The 16,097-nt window shown below is 46.1% G+C and overlaps 1 long non-coding RNA gene across 1 annotated transcript in view; it reads left to right on the top strand.

Annotated features, from left to right (window-relative positions):
* LOC309611707 overlaps positions 1-16,097 on the top strand; it is a 92,213-nt gene that overhangs the window by 40,690 nt on the left and 35,426 nt on the right. The window contains exon 2 of the long non-coding RNA XR_014234690.1: positions 7,511-8,497. This is a non-coding gene — a long non-coding RNA (uncharacterized lncRNA). The remainder of the gene's footprint in view (positions 1-7,510; positions 8,498-16,097) is intronic.

A 16,097-nucleotide genomic window follows, 5' to 3' on the forward strand; every position in this document is an offset into this window, starting at 1 on the left:
GAAATAGTTTAAGCTCATTCTGTCAGGAAAGGCCCTTCAGTCTGTTTGGCTGGAGTTCAGCGTGCCTGCTGGGGAGTGTTGGGGAAAGACTGGAAAGGTGTGTTGGGAAAAGACTGTGGCGGGTCCTGAATACTGAGTAGATGGGGGTCGGGACCAGAGTCTCAGTTGCAGCCGTTGGCCCTAGCCTTGCATGTTGTGGAAGATCAGCAGATGCTCTTTGAAGTGGAAAGGGACTTAACTGCCAAGCAGCATGGTTATTGGGACATTTTCTTGTCTTCCATCTTGGATACCCAAGCCTTGTTCCTCGGTCCTGCTTTCCTTCTCTCTTTAGTTCCTGCTTCACATGGACACCAAAGTGATCTTCCTAACATCTAGGCCTCTTCCTGTCACTTTTTGCTCTACATCCTCCAATGGCTCCATGGAGCTCTCAGAAGAAAGTTCAACTCCTTAGTCCATCATTCAATAAACTCCCAGTCTGGACTCATCCCACATCCTTGTCCTCTTCTTGATGTTCCTGAAGCTGCTACATTGAACTGCTCACCCTTCCCTAAACAGCCCATCTGTTTTGAAGACTCCATGTGATTGACAGGCTCTCACCCCTGTTCTGCCTGGAATGCCGTGTCTTACTAGCCAGCAGTGTCTGCTCAGCTCCTTAACAGGAGCTGATTTGTTAACCTCCACGGCAACCCTGTCAAGTAGACTCTTACTTCCATTCTACAGATGAGTAAACTGAGATTCAGAGAGGTTAAAATGCTTGTCCAGGGTCATAGAACTACTAAGATCAGAGGCAGGATGTCAATCTGGCAGCTTGTACTCTTCCCACCATCTTATATGGTCGCCCTCCTCTATCTTTTCGCTGTGTGGATTCTTTCTTATTCTACCTGGATCAGATCAGATGCCTCTTCTATGGCATTTTCCTTTATTACTTCCTCACCCCAAACCCCCTCTGTCAGATGAGTCACTCTACAATTCTATAACAGCATTTATCACCTCTTACTAGAGTTATTTTTTAGAGCTCTGTGATGGACTGAATGTTTGTGTCCCTCCCAAAATTCATACGTTGAAGCCCCAACCCTCAATGTGACTGTATTTGGAGATAGGGCCTTTATGGAGGTAGTTAAGCTTAAATGAGCTCATAAGGGTGGGGGCCCTGATCCAGTAGGATTAGTGTCCTTAGAAGAAGAGACACCAGAGAGCTCACTCTCTTTCTCTCTGCCACGTGAGGATACAACGAGAAGGCAGCCATCTGCAAGCCAGGATGAGAATTGTTATGACTTTGTTAACTTAACTTTTGTTAAGTGGAGCACAGAGTCCTGGATGGTGAGCCACAGTTCAACAGTCATCCACAAGGGAAAGTGAAATGGAGGAATTTATTCCTTATCGGTCCTGGAGGAAGTACCCAGTACACCTCAAGTGGCCATATGGGGAGGTGAAGCAGAATGCAGACAGAGGGTGGGGGGAGGACCACCTTGGGCACATGCCTTTATTAGGGACTGTGGGGTACAGGGCTTTGGGATTCCCAGGCTAGGGCTGGATTGGCTGATTCAAATGGAAAGAGCAAGGTTTCGGTGAGCCCCACGGGGGTGCAATAAGGCAGACAGGCACTGGGAGGCAGGGGGACTGTAGATAACAAGGGTTGCTGGGGAAGTCCTACTGGGAACTTACATTTGCTTGTGACTCTGGGCTGCTATCTAGGGCGTGTGCTTGCATGAGAGGGCTAGTGTCAGTTTAAGGTCCCCGAGGTCTGCTTGGCCAAGCAAAACGGATGCCAAGGCAGCAATTCCATGGAGTAGCTTAGCTCAGTTCTCCACAAGAGCCCTTATAAGAAAGTGCCCCTGTGGGTTCTTGATGTGAGCCTTCCAGCCTCCAGAACTGTGGGGAAATTCATTTCTGTTGTTTAAGCCTCTAGTGTATGGTAGGTATTTTGTTATGGTACCTCGAGCAAACTAATAGAAGCTTTCTTCCCTGATTGGGTCTCCCTTCTGGAAAGCAAGCTACTAATTGGCAGGGGTCCTCTCTGTCAGTGTCTCTGCATTCCCAGCATCTGGTCTGGCGCTTACCGAGGGAAAGCGCGGCCCGCTGGAGGCTCTGGGAAGTTGGTGGAATCCCGCTTCACTGCACCTCGTTACCTTGGTGCTCAGGATCCCACGGCTACAAGCGACTCAGAGCCCTCCCTCCTCTCCCGCCCGGTTCACCTGTGCTCCCTGAGACTCTGGGGGCGGGGCGTCCCTTGAGCGCGGAGCGTCCCCTGGCTGCTGATTTACTAGCTTCTTGCAGAGGGCTTGGCGGCCTGCTGTCTCCTCTGGCCCTCGTAAAGCAGCCCCCTCCCCTTCGTCCCGTGCCAGCGGCCGCCCTGACGACGGCCTGGGCAGAATTTATGACGAGGATTCATCAGATTAGGAGGGACGGGGGACACGGGCCTTCTCCCACTGCGTGCAGAATGCGGTTGGACGGCATTACAGGCCCCTCTGCCTGCCGAGCAAACCCACGCGGTAATGCTTGGCATTTTCCGACCTGAGGAGTCATTTGGAAACATTTTGATTTGACAAGAAATAACTTTAAAAATGTTCTGGAGCCGAAGAGAAATTTAACTCTTTGGGGCCCCGCTGATGCAACCTCCTGCCAGGCTCTGGGACCTCCCAGGGGTGCGCTCACCACGCTTTGCTCTTTACGGGGACCCTGCGGCAGCCCCCAGCTTGAGCCCAAACTCCACTTCCTCTTGCAAGAACGGAACATCCTCCCCAAGTCCTGAAAGCCGCTCATCTGCCCTCTTGCAGGTAGAGCGTCTGTGAGGCAGGCGGCCCCACGGCTGCCTCCTGTCACCCCTATCATAGTTTGACTACTTTGCTTCATAGAAAGATCTTCAAAACTTAAAAAAGCGTTTCACCTAGCCTCTTATTTTTTGCATCCATTGATCTTCTGCCATTTGGGGCAACAAATAAATAAGTAAAAAGATCTGTTCCATCTTCCACACAGCAGTTTTTCACCAAAAAATGCTACATCTGTAGATAGCAATGGGTCTCATTCACCAAACATTTATCACGAGGCTGCTCTTCTGGGCACCGTAGAGGAGAGGTGAGCACGGGGCTTCCACGTGCGATTGTGCAGCCGTGACCCGCGCAGCTCCAGGGAGCTCCATGCACGCAGTCCGCCATCACCTGCGCGGTCATAGGGGGCTGTCCTGCATGGGCACTGCATGCTTCTTGCCCTTGAGACCCTCACAGGGATCTGCCAAGTCCTCTTTGCCCAGATGACCCTCCTTGGCTTTCTTTCAATGATTTCCTCTTTTTTTTTTTTTTTTTAATTTATTTATTTATTATGGCTGCGTTGGGTCTTCATTGCTGTGCGTGGGATTTCTCTAGTTGCGGTGAGCAAGAGCTACTCTTCGTTGCTGTGCGCGGGCTTCTCACTGCGGTGGCTTCTCTTGTTGCAGAGCACGGGCTCTAGGCACACGGGCTTCAGCAGTTGTGGTGCATCGGCTCAGTAGTTGTGACTCGCGGGCTCTAGAGCACAGGCTCAGTTGTTGTGGCACACGGGCTTCGATGCTCCGCGGCATGTGGGATCTTCCTGGACCAGGGGTCGAACCTGTGTCTCCTGCATTGGCAGGCGGATTGTTAACCACTGAGCCACCAGGGAGGTCCCTCTATGATTCCCTCTTAATCATGACTTCGAGTTTTCTGCCACCTTGTTCTTCGTCTCCTGAATACGTTCTCATCTGTCAGGGTCCTTCTGCCAGTGCGGGGGGCCTCCAGGTATAGCCTGATCGTATCAGAGTGATTTAGGACTATCACCTGCAGTTTGGACTTTGAACTCAGGAAGAGCTATTTGCTGAAGGTTTTGCTTTAGCGAGTGATTTCTAGAGGTCAATAAGACTAGGAGATCATTTGACATGGATTAAGGAAAGAGATATCTATTTTTCCGCCACATCTAACGTAACACGTGCCATTTAGGATTTTAATTATCTATTCATATATTTGTCTCCCTTATTAGTTTCTTTGTAGGAGGGGCTACATTTTATTTCTCTGCATCTGTAGAGACAGCGGAGTGCTGGGCCCAGGCAGCTGCTTGGTAGAGTGGAACAGATGACAGGTGCTGTGCTCAGGCCTCATGCTAGGTGTCCTGACGGAGAAAACGTGGCTTCTGCTCTCACAGAGGCTCCGACATAATCAGTGGCCGACTCAGTGGTGCCTTTTGAGGAGCTGCCTTTGCGGGAGACCGTGCTCTGAGTAGGCTCACCGTCTCATGGGGTTTGCTGTGCCCCAGTGGAAGGCTTTGGCTTCTCAGCTGCATGAGTGCCCTTTTTGATCTCAACAATGACACACAAGCAGGGGAGGCAAACTTGTAGCTGTTTCTGGAAAGTCCGGATTTTTAGGGATCATTCGAGGCTGTAAGAGGAAAAACCTTTGCAGGACTCAGCTTTTGATTGAACCCCAGTGTTCCTAGGGACACCATTATCAGTTTTTTGAGGTTGTAAAGGTCTGTGGGGGGCAAGATGAAAGTGTGATTGGTCTTTCTTGGAGGCCACAAAGCCTGGTCCAGGTCACCCGCTCGAAGATATTTGTGTGGGCGCGTACGTGAAAAAAATTAAAAACACGTGAAAAATTAAAACACGTCCAAAATATCAGAATTAAATAATGAGACAGGAAAAGCATAGAGGGTGAGACTTTGCAGAGAAGGGAGGAAGGAGGGAGGGAGGATCAGCCCTTGAGTGAAGGAGGTGCCAATGCCGCCTGTCGGCCCTCCGTGGGGAAGGCTGACCAGGTCACTGGGTCCCACACGTGCTGTCATGATTTCTCAGTGTCAGCTACAAGCCGTAATCGCTCTCCCTCCTGCATTCCAGCTAATTCCTCCCTGGTGCTCCAGAGACCAGCAGAGCCAGGCCTTGACTTCAGCTCTCCTGACCCTCAGCCCTGTAGCTTCCCACAGCAACACATGTGGCCGCAGTTTTCACTCATTCACTGGTGTCTACGCCATGATTTTATACAGCTCTAATCAGGTCTTCCTAATCATTGGGCCAAAGAAGGGCCACTAGACCCAACTTTAGTTTAAGACAACAAACTAAAGCAACCTCAGTTTTTGGTCGACCTCCACACCTCCCATCTCTCTGTTTTGTTCCAGAATGCCTGTAACTCATTGCTGTGACATTTTATAAATTTAGCTTGAGGTTGAATTCATAACAATATTTGGAAACTACCTTAATTTTATAATTAAAGATTAAGTGGCTCATTCAGCCTTCTCTTTCTCTCCCCACAAATAGTCTAGCTGTAAAACAAATCTCTGCTGTTAAGTGGTATTTATTTAATTGCGATTTGCTGTAGAGCCGTTTAAGAGTGGGTCATTAGGTTAAAATCATTGTGCTTGTCCTCTGAGCAGAGGATGTCCTGCACTGACTTACGTTTGGGTGTGCTTTCCCTGAAGCTGAGCTAACACAGCCGTGTTTACATTACACACATTCTCTAGTTGCTGACATTTTTTGTTCCTCCAGAAGGAAAAAGATGCAACATAAACAAATGACCTTATTTGATGTAATGCGTCAGGTCAAGCTGGACCAATGGTTGATACTTTCCACTTGTATTTAACTACATTTTCTTCCCATCCTTTCTAATCTTCCTCATCAATACTGAAGAAGAAACCAGTAATTTCGGATGGTCTGAATCCTTCATGGCTTGTACCGAGAGTCCCTGAAGCTGAACAGAGTCTCGGGGGCTCATGACCCAGTGGGCTTCTTATGCCCAGACATAAGAAAAACACTTGAGCCCCTGGTTTTCTCCAAATGAATAGGAGTTTGGAAACCCACAGAGAACCTTTTCTTCTTCTTCTTTTTTTTTTAAAATGTGGAAATAAGGTAGAATTTACATACAATGAAAAGGATGTACAGGGAGGGCAAAGCTCACCACAACCAGCCCTGTCCCCCGCCCTGTCCCAGGAGCCTTTCCTCTAATAGTTTTTCCAAAGTCCCTCATCTTCTTCCCATTCAGAGCCCTCTTGGCTTTGCATTTTCTAGGCAGATGTGAGAAATGTCACCACATTTCCTAAGAGGAATGGAACAAGATAGATGGGCTCTACCCCAGCGGGACACCTGGATGGCAGCCTTATCTAGAGCCGAAATGGGACCGCATGTGCCTGCTGTTTATTTTTCCTCCTCCTGTTTGGAGACTTTCCCTGATGAATTACTTTCTAGTAATCGAGGCTGCTAACTAATGTCTCATCTGATTAACCTGTAGTTTGGCCCGGGGTCCCAGAGGGTGGGCTGGTCATCCCGCCTGGGGAATGAAGGAGGTCATTGGCCAGGGGCCCCTGGGATGCCAGTTTGGGACTCGTTTATTTGCTCTAAGTCTTGTTTGCTATTCCTGCTGCAGTGACTGGCGACAGCTCCCCCCCAAGTCCCATCAAATCTAATTGGCCTGCTGAAACAGCAGTGAACACAAGATTTAAGAAATGTTTTCTTTGAAAACTTCTGGTCGGACAGACACTTTGAGATCATATTTCACCCTGTTTCAATTGCACACCATTCCCTGGGACTTTCAGGAGAAATACTGTGAGTCTTACAGGAGAACTGGTGCTCTGTGGTCTGGGAGGGGGGCTGATGAGCTGGAGGCTGGAGCGGAGGCTGAGCTGAGGCAGCCCGGCATCTTCAGAATCTAGAGACCCTGCCAACGTTAACACATCCGAGGAGGTATTCAGTATCAAAGTCTCTAATATTTGGCTCCATAAACACGATACCGGTTGCAAAAACAAAGCTAAGGAGCTCATGCTGATTACTTCAATAAAAGCTGTTTAATTATGAACGTTTGGGAAATGAAGTTACCAACAGGACCAGGAGGGCTTTGGTGTCCGGTGTCCCTGCTCCCAGCATCCCACTGTTACACCAGATTGTCCACTCAGCTGAAAAGCCTGACGTTGAGCAGGGCACACCCTCCGCCCTGTGGGATGCTACTTACTTGCCAGTAACGCTCCGTCCTTCTGCAGTGGCAAATTTAGGGGACTGATTAGTGAAAGAATTATCAGATGTTATCAGTACCATTTGCAGGCCATCCAAGGGTTACTTGGGGTGGTAGTCAAAGCTCCCAGAAGACCTGCATTTGTTTGTAGGTAGCAGTGTTCCAGGACTAGGCAAAGTAGAAGAGAATTCTGAGCAGGGAGCCAGTGGGTCATTGTGACAATACTTTTTGGAGTCCTTAAATTAGTTTTCTTAATAACTGTTTAGGAAACATGATCGTCTTAATACTTCTGGATAATTCTTCTCTCTCTTTATGTGGTTATAGCCAGTCATTTTATGTCAAGTGGAAGAGGTAGAAGTATCCTTGTACAAGTTTAATGAACAAAAATGAGAGTTGAATCTGTGTATGGGAGGAAAGAAATATGGGGAGATACACATTGCCAAGGAGTGAACGCTTCCTCAAAAGTGACTTTTCCCATATATGGATGATTATTTCTCAAAGAAAAAAACTTTTTATATTTTAAACATTTTTGGTAGAAATCTTTAAAACTTGTTCTCATTCCTCCGCAGATATTGAATACAAATTGACTGTGCCTGAGCAGTCCTGATGATTCCATGCTGTAATATACCGAAACATGCAGAAATTACTGAAAGACTCCTGGCTCTTGTGCCCATGCACTGAAACATAATGACCATCGCTTCATTTCTTAAATGCAAAGCTGGGGCAGTTATAACTGCTTCGTGGTGTCGTGATGATTAACAGACACGATGCATGTGAAAATAAATTAAAGAATATAATATGCAACACTAGCTATATATTTATTTTCTGTCTCGTGTATTTTAGTTGCTTCTATGCAGATGCTTTGGCTGCTACCCGTAGCTGCTTGCTTATTTTATGCTACACAATTTAGGGGAAGACTTGAGGACTCCAATCAGAGTGATTTATACAGATTTTAGGCCGCTGCCTGTCACTGGAGACATTGCATGAAACAGAGAAAAGAGCATGGAATTTTTATCCAGAGAATCCTGAGTTCAAATCCTAGGTCCATCTTTTATAAGTTATGTGTCCCCCGGCAGTATTGCTTAACATTCCTGAGCTTATATTTCTATCCTGTAAAGTAGGAATAACAATGAGTATAATGAAAGTTTTGTGAGGTCTATATTTTGCAGGTTAGGCACCCAGAAAAATGCCTGGTGCAACTGGGCATTTGATATCTTAAGGCCTTTTTCAGGAGAATTTTCCTCTGTTAGATTAATAGCTGTGCCCTGGATGGTTTGGGATTCCTGACATTCTGAATAACTATCGAGTAATTCATGTTTATGGCCACTTGTGTGTGTGTGTGTTGGGTCTTTGTATCATAAGGATGTTCTGTGCTCTTGTAATGACTGAATATGTTCTTGATTTTTATTTCTCTTTAAATAATATAGTAATAATTCTCTTCTTTCAGTGAACGAGACAAAGACAGTAATTCAGGAGAGATTCTGAGTGTCGGGGGGCCAAGTTCTTGCTTTAAATTCAGAGTGCCTGAAGAAAGTCTGGAACCTCACAGGTGGCTGGTGAGATACAGTGAAGGGGAGGGGAGTTCGTGGGAGAAGGGGAGGGAGTAGGGAAGGGGTTACTGTGGTGTTTTGTTGGCTGTCCTGGAGTTAAACTTCAGGCCCTGGGGCATTCACCTGGAGAACATGTGCCAAAACTTTTCTTTTTCCCAACTTATATTCAAAAATTCAAGTGAAAGGGTAACTTTTTATGCATGGTATACAAAGTTAAAATAACACCTTAAATTCCTCTGTGTATGGGTTTGTTTTCTCTCCAAATGGTCAGAGTTACTGAAAGAAACTTAGAAAGAAGGTTATTTAAGGTTCACAAGACCCTCTGGGAAGAGCCCACTTAATCAGACCAGCCTTTGGGACTTTGAGAAAGACCAGTGTAATGTTGTTACCTGACATTAGTGAGAAAGGACCCTCACTAGTTCCCAGGAGCTGCCTGTGTTGTTATTAACTGCAAACACCAGAGTTTGTAGGGCAAAGAAAGGAGACCAGACTGGGGGTCAGGATGCCTAGCTCCTGGTCCTGCTATTTGTGTGACTTGGGATAATTCTCTCAGTCTGGTTCCTCATTTGTTTTGTAAGGCTAATAACACCAATTCCTTAGAATCAAAGGTGAAGAAGATATAAACCATCTAGGTAATGAATTATACAAGAATTTTGCAAAGATTACAATATGCTGTACAAATTCAAGGGCTAATTCATTCTGCATAATTTAGCCACATTTAAATCCTTCCAGACTCCATATGTGGTATAATGTGTTAGAGTAATGATGGTCTTAGAGATCATCTGCTTGAGTGCTCTGATTTTACATATAGGAAACTGAAGGAGAGAGGCAGAGAGAAAGGGACTTGCCCCCAACATAATATGGTATGTTAGTGCCAGGGCTGAAGCTGGAACTAGGAGATCTGTTTCCCTTTAGATGCTTCTTTAAAAACAGCATCTCTTCTAGAGAAGCCACATAATCAATAATGGTTAAGTTCAAATGAAACAACTTCGGGTGTTATGAAGCAATGAAATTCAAGGAGAATCAGGTGGGGTGTCAAGAGAAGCAATGGTGAAGCCATCCTGCCTTTCATGGCTTTGTCTCCAAATCATTATAAGCTCTGTCCCCTTAGGGAATAACACTCTTCACGTTTCCTTTTTCCATCTTCTAAACTCACACATGACTGTAAGGTTTGGGGACTCTCAGCACACAGCTGGTCACCTGGTCACTTGTAGGCAGATCCATGCCTTACCTCTTTGTTTGGGAGAAGGGAGTGTGCCTAAGATCAGGTCAGCACATGAGGAAGGACCGGCTTTCGAGGTGAGGGTCCTAGCCCAGGAGGGCTAGTGTACATATTATGTCTTTTTCCACAATAGCAAGGCCTCTGAAGAGCAAAGGTGGGACAATCTTCTGTTGATTGCCCTTCCTTTCACCCCAGATTTTGTTCTTCATAATGGATTGTGGGGTAGGCCAGCCCCAGCCCAAGAGTCCCAGATTCAGACATCCCATGAAATGTAATCAACAGGTACTGGGGCAGTCAAGCTTTTACGGGGTAGCCATTCGATATTTTGAATTTTTGATGCTTTAAATTTCACTTTACATGGAAGTTTCTCCCCTTCCTCAACTCACTAATACCTCAGGCAGGGAAGCCTTCCATTGGAGGTGGGAAACGTCTCTGTTTCCCATCTTGTGCTACGCTTCCTCCCCTGATACCTGTCCCTAGTCAGCTCTGGGTCTTTAGGGCTGCAGAGGGTTTGTGGGAGAGAGTTAGGGAGCAAGAAACGTGCGGCTTGATGGGGCCTATCATGATCAGTTATTGTTGCCCTGTGGGTTTGGTGGTAGCTCAACGCTCATACTGGGGATCGACTGCTGTTCCTTTAACACAGTCAGTGCCCCTTCAGACTGGCCACTTCCGACTCTAGATATCAATATCTAGCCTTGCTTGGGGTTATCTAGCTGCCCAGCTCCCAGGAGGATTCCTGGGCAGAATTTTTCATAGCGTGATATATTCTGGTATCTTTATACAGGATCTTTATGGAACCCAAGGGAGACTCCAAACCCAGGCTGTTTGCAGTGCAGCCTGTCTCCTCCGTCTGCTTTTAGGGTGGCCCATCACTGCCCCCTCTCGTGGCTTTCTCCAAGCTTGGAGCCAGCACTAGTCTCTGTGCCTTTAGACCCCAGGTCGAGCTCTCCAAACTGTAATCCTGAAGCCTCCCACAGGTAAAAGGGATGCTTTCCCTTTCTTTTCCTCGTGGAATGTGTGTAGGGGTGGTGTAATTCTTAGCATTCTTGCCAAAGAAATCCTTTCTTCTTGGTCTCTTCAACCTCAAAGTTTTTCAGAGTGGATTTTGGACTAAGGATTGCAAATGTGATTTCTGAAACATTTCCTTCGCAAGCCCTGCATTGGTGGGTTAGCGTCTCATTTTATAGTGTGTTATTAGGAAGAATCTCATTTTAACTCCTGTTACCCTTCCACCTGCGGTGCAGGCAAATCACATTGGAACCTGCCTTGTCTGCCTTGAGGGCAGGTTTGAGGGATTTCAAAAGTGGTCATGGAAAGAAAGAAGTTTTGCAAACTCTAATATGCTGTAGAAATGTTGGGCATTACTCTTAACATTATCCTTTTTAATGTAAATCAGAAAATCCAAATGAGTAGATAAATCATGTTTCTATCCTTTAAAATAAATTTGCTGAATCTTTAGTAATATTGACTGGCGTTTTTGGTCACTGAGGTGATTCATTAGCAAACAGTGCTATCCAAGATCAGCCAGGTTCAAACCACATGTCTCTCTCTTTAAAGGAGAAGCTATTTTTATTAATGCCTGATTGTGCTCATGTCAGTGGAGTGGTGGCCTTTGGTTACGCAGAGGCACAGACCAAGAATATGTCACTGTAGCCTTTGGTATGAACTCTTGGTACCCCACAAAGAGGAAATATGTTTTTGCTGTTTGCAAAGGAATTCAAGACCTTTATGATTACCAAGAACTCATAAAACCAATGAGCCATATATTCGAAAATGATCCCTGGGTCTAGTCTTCAACAAGCCAGTGTCTGCTAATCAGTTTGGGAAACAAATACGAGCAACTAGGGCTTTCGAGTTGAGAGTGTGTTGTGCCGGGGGTGAGCGGGATTTCTCCTGAAGGCATCTTGTCTTTCTGTATGCTTTCTCTATGGAAAAACATGAGTGTTTGAACAGGTTTATTTTATGTTTTCGTATGCTAAACAACAACTACAGCAAGTAAACAAGCAAACAAAAAATAGGTAGAGCAAAAGCAGAGAATCGAATGTATGTTTCCAATCCCCAATTTTTAAAGTTTATTTGAAGTTTTAAGTTGTAACCAAAGGCTGCATCATAGCACTATGTACTTTCACTTGTACCTATCCCAGAGGTATAATCTCTCAGGAGGAGTGAAAAACAGAATCAGAAACTTGGATCTTTCCTGACCTTTCTAAATTATAATTTCCAGATATAATACTGTATCTTTTATTTCTTTATCTTTGCGTATATTAGCCTAGATGAGCTGATCACAAGTGTGTCTAAGTGTACATGTGTGTGTTTGTGTGTGTATGGATACTGAGAGAGGGAGAGAGAGCGTGGGGTATGGGGTTTAATTCTATTCGAAAGTTGGCACACAGGATTTATTATGTAGCCCTCAACGTGGCTAAGTCTGACATTTAGTCTTTCAACAAGTATTTATTATCTCCCATGTTCCAGGAACTCTGATAGTTTCTGGGGGTACACAGTTAATTAAACCCTGTTCCCTGAAGGTGCTCACATTGGAGTTGGAACTCTTTCACTGAAGTATGTGGAGCACAGAGCTTGAAAATTATTCACTGTGATACACCTTTATTCTTCATGTGGTACCCAGACAATGAGACAATCCTTGTTTAAATACGTTTTAGAACTTTAATTTGAAAGTGCTTTTTCCATAAAGCATCCTTGTGTGTAGAGACTGTAGTTTTATGAGGAGTGGGGATTTTTCTTAGGCAGATTTCCTTTATAAATTTGTAGTCATTGATGAAGTGGCGAGAGTGGGAGATTTAGTGGGTGGCAGAGAGATCCACATAACATCTTTGGAAGTTGCTAAAATCAACACGAACAAGATGTTCACTGTCATAGCTTTCAGAATTTGGACCCATAAAGGTATTGTGGTTGTGTCTAGGACCAAGAGGCATTGATTTTTATTTTACTATAATATTGCAGATTCCACCACTGGCAACAGAACTTATCATAGCATTCTTTTGGCAAGATAAAACAAAGTGGTTACACTTCATTCTGTAGTAGGGTTGCCCATGGATCTGGAGAAAGTAACTCAGTTGATGGGAGTCTAGGGCCAATGATACTGGGCTGCTGTTCTGATTCCGTTAGACATCAATCACTTTCACAGGAAAGAAAAGGGGATTCTTCTTTGCCTATGGCTGCCACGTAATGCCAGCTGCCAAAACTAATCATATGATTATTAGAAGATATGGGGAGGGTGTGAAGACTTAGTTTCTCCAATCACGTCTCCCAAAGGAATAATTCAACATACATGACTTTATCAGTCCAGTTGCTAAGGTTTTGGCAAGCACTGCAGATTAATACCTACCAAAATGGAGCCCAGGTCCGTTGGCAACTTCTATCAGTGAAGTGAGCAAGTCTGCTTCCAGGGTCTAACTTTGCCTTGATTTTTCCTGGGATAAGAGGCCTTAGTTCTCATACTGCCAGAACTAGTTCACTCTTCAGCAAGATATGGTGCTAGTTAGTGTTTGATTCTCCTAGGTATCCTGTGTGAATTAGACCTCTTTATGTGGAGGACAGAACGGAAGTCTGCCTAAGAAGCAGGCCTCTGGCTTCTGCTTTTCCAAATGTTACTCAGCATCGTGGACATGCTCTCAGGCATTGTCTTGGGTTGAGAAAATGACATCACCCAACCACGACCAGCTTCTTGCCAAAATCTTCCATAAAATGCACAACAAAGCAGCATTTTAAAGATAAAACATTTCTTGTTGATGGGGCAGTCACTGAAGGTCCGATTTTTCCAGGAGACAAGAGGGTAGTGGTCTAATGGCTGCACTGAATTGAGGTCGGTGGAAAGAACTAATAGATAGTAGAGATTTGCACAAGGATGCAGTTGGCTGTTGGCACTGAAGAAGGAATAGGGGACAGATGAGAAGTTGGCGTGGCATGTGTCCCTAGTCAAGGCAGTTCTACAGTCCAAAGCTGGGTGCCCTGGAGAAGAGGTTGAAGGGTGGTTCGTGATCATGGAATATGCGTTGACTTAGCATGAGCCAGGCCTTCTAGGGGTACAGTGGATGATGGAATAGTGTCGGCCATGCCTCACTACAATGGCTTGACATATATGTATAATAAACTTTCCTCATTTTTCCAAACTAAATCACATGCTGTGCACTAAAGAGTAAATGTCCTTAGCTCAGACCTTTTCAGTATGAATTACTTTGCAGCCATTCTTCTGTAGCTGATTATAAATTTTTATCGTCTTCTAAAAAATAGCAATCATGCCCACATCCTTTTGAGACCAGGGTGCATCCATGGGTATCCTTCATACTGTTTTCCAGCCTGGGCTTGATCCAAGAGCGCAAGCCACATTGACAATGGTATTGCTTAAGAATTACACTTGTCATATGGAAGCCCCCTCATCAATAGGTGTTCCCATTGCCCAGAATCTCAGCACAGGGGAATCCCCTCAAGGCTTTGGGCCCGTTCTTTCTGACACGACCTCATAGATCCTGCTATGAACCCATTGCCTTCTCCTGCCCAGCTATCTCACCGACAGGCCTGTAAATCACACACATTCAGAATGCAGGCTCTCAGGATTTGCTTGTACTAGATGTATGTGTGCTCTCACTCTTGCTCTCTCTGTCTGTGTTTGTGTGTGTTTTTAAGTAGCTTACCACCTGGCTTAGCTGAGGCCACAGGAGAAGGAAAGAACATTATGAGGAAGCAGAGGTAAGGCATTGTCTAGAAGAGCTGTGGCCTCACAGGCAACCCCAGTTTGTCTCCTGGGCATCTGTGCACATACACATGCATGGATGTCATCAGTTTGTACTCTTGGGGCCTCCATCACTAGGTAGCCCAAAAAGAAGGTCTGAAAGTTTCTTGTCACCCTGAGGGCACATTTTGCCTTTAACTGTTAAGTCCCAATTAATCTGCCTCATTAGTACAATTGTGTTCACATGGGGTCCAGTAGGTCACTTAGCTCCTCAGCTGAGACTCAGCAGGCAGTGCTGGCTGGGCAGGAAGTCCCTGAAAAAGCGTGGTGAGCCAGTGTGATGAACCCCAGCCCTGAAGACATAGCTCTCAGTGCCCACTCTAAAGGCAATGGGAAGGGCAGTGTCATCTTAGTATTCGGAGGCCTGGACTTCTCGACTTTTATGTCCACGGTCCTTTGTAATCCACTGGGGAGAATGAGAAGGGACCAGTGGACACTAGGCCACTTTGGATGACACAGGTGTGTGAACTAACTCTTTTCCCCCTTCTTTCCTGACCTACCTGTGATCTTCTTGGGCATATTATGTAGGAAGGCTCAAGAGGGTAAAGTGGAAAGTCCACTTTTATAGTTTAATTGCAGTTCTGGAACCTCTCCATTCTGCATTTGCTGTCACAGTTGGCATGATTAAGACCCACTAGAGACTGCCAGTGGCCCAGTGTATAGTTTATAGTTTTTCTTGAAAGAATCTTTTTGCATATATCATGGGTAAGCTCTTCTAGCATGGTTGCCTCGTTCATTGTTCAAGTGTTCTTTCCCTTTTGAACAGATACTGCCTGAAATACAGGCCAAGCTTCAGGAAGTCAACGTCCAAATTATAGGTCAACTTCTTATGTGAACAAAGTTGTGCTTAGGAAAAGGACCATCCTTGCCCGTCTTCTGCCCAGGTACCCGCGGGGGAGGAATGGGGCCCAGTTCTTATGGGACCCAGCCCCGCCCTACCCATTCCACCAGAGCTGAGTCTACCGTGTGCACTGGTTGAAAAGGGGGGGGCAGGAGTGAAGGCTGCGGCTGTGTCAGTGTTAACACACACCCACACACACGTGCACGGGGGATGCCTTGTGGACTCACGTTCCAAATAACTGGGCCCTTCCTCACTCCTGACTCCAGCAGGAGTTTGGGGAAGTACGTCTTCTCTTCCCTTGGACTATGACGTTAGGAAGCAGAAAGCGCTGCATCTGTGCAGTTGATCTTCTTGGGGTCAGAGCAGGGTGTGCTGCGTGGAAAGCGCTCATAGCTCTGGACTTGCAGGCGTGGAGGGTGACCTCACTGACCTCACTTATTCACCACCTACCGTGCACAGAGCAGTGTGTGAGACACTGTGGGGGGCACATAGGTGTGAGGCCCGGGTCTGCCCTCCAATGGATCCGTCTGGAGAAGACACAAGTGAAGCAGAGACGTGGCGAATGATGGCATGGTCAGTGGAGACAGCAGTTGTCAGAGGAGGTTTCAGGCGGCAACTGGGTCTGCGGGTGGTGAAGATATGAAATAAGGGTGGTGGTTCCCGCCTTCCCGTGTGGCCAGGTGATGAAGGGGCATGCAGGGGGGCTGGGCTTCTCACCTGCAATCCCCACAGGCACCCAGATTTTCCAGGGAGAGCGTTCAGCTCAAGGCTACCTCCCAGCAGTGGCAGAAGG

The sequence above is a fragment of the Balaenoptera borealis genome, assembly GCF_965194805.1.
Source record: "Balaenoptera borealis genome assembly, chromosome: 15".
NCBI lineage: Eukaryota > Metazoa > Chordata > Mammalia > Artiodactyla > Balaenopteridae > Balaenoptera > Balaenoptera borealis.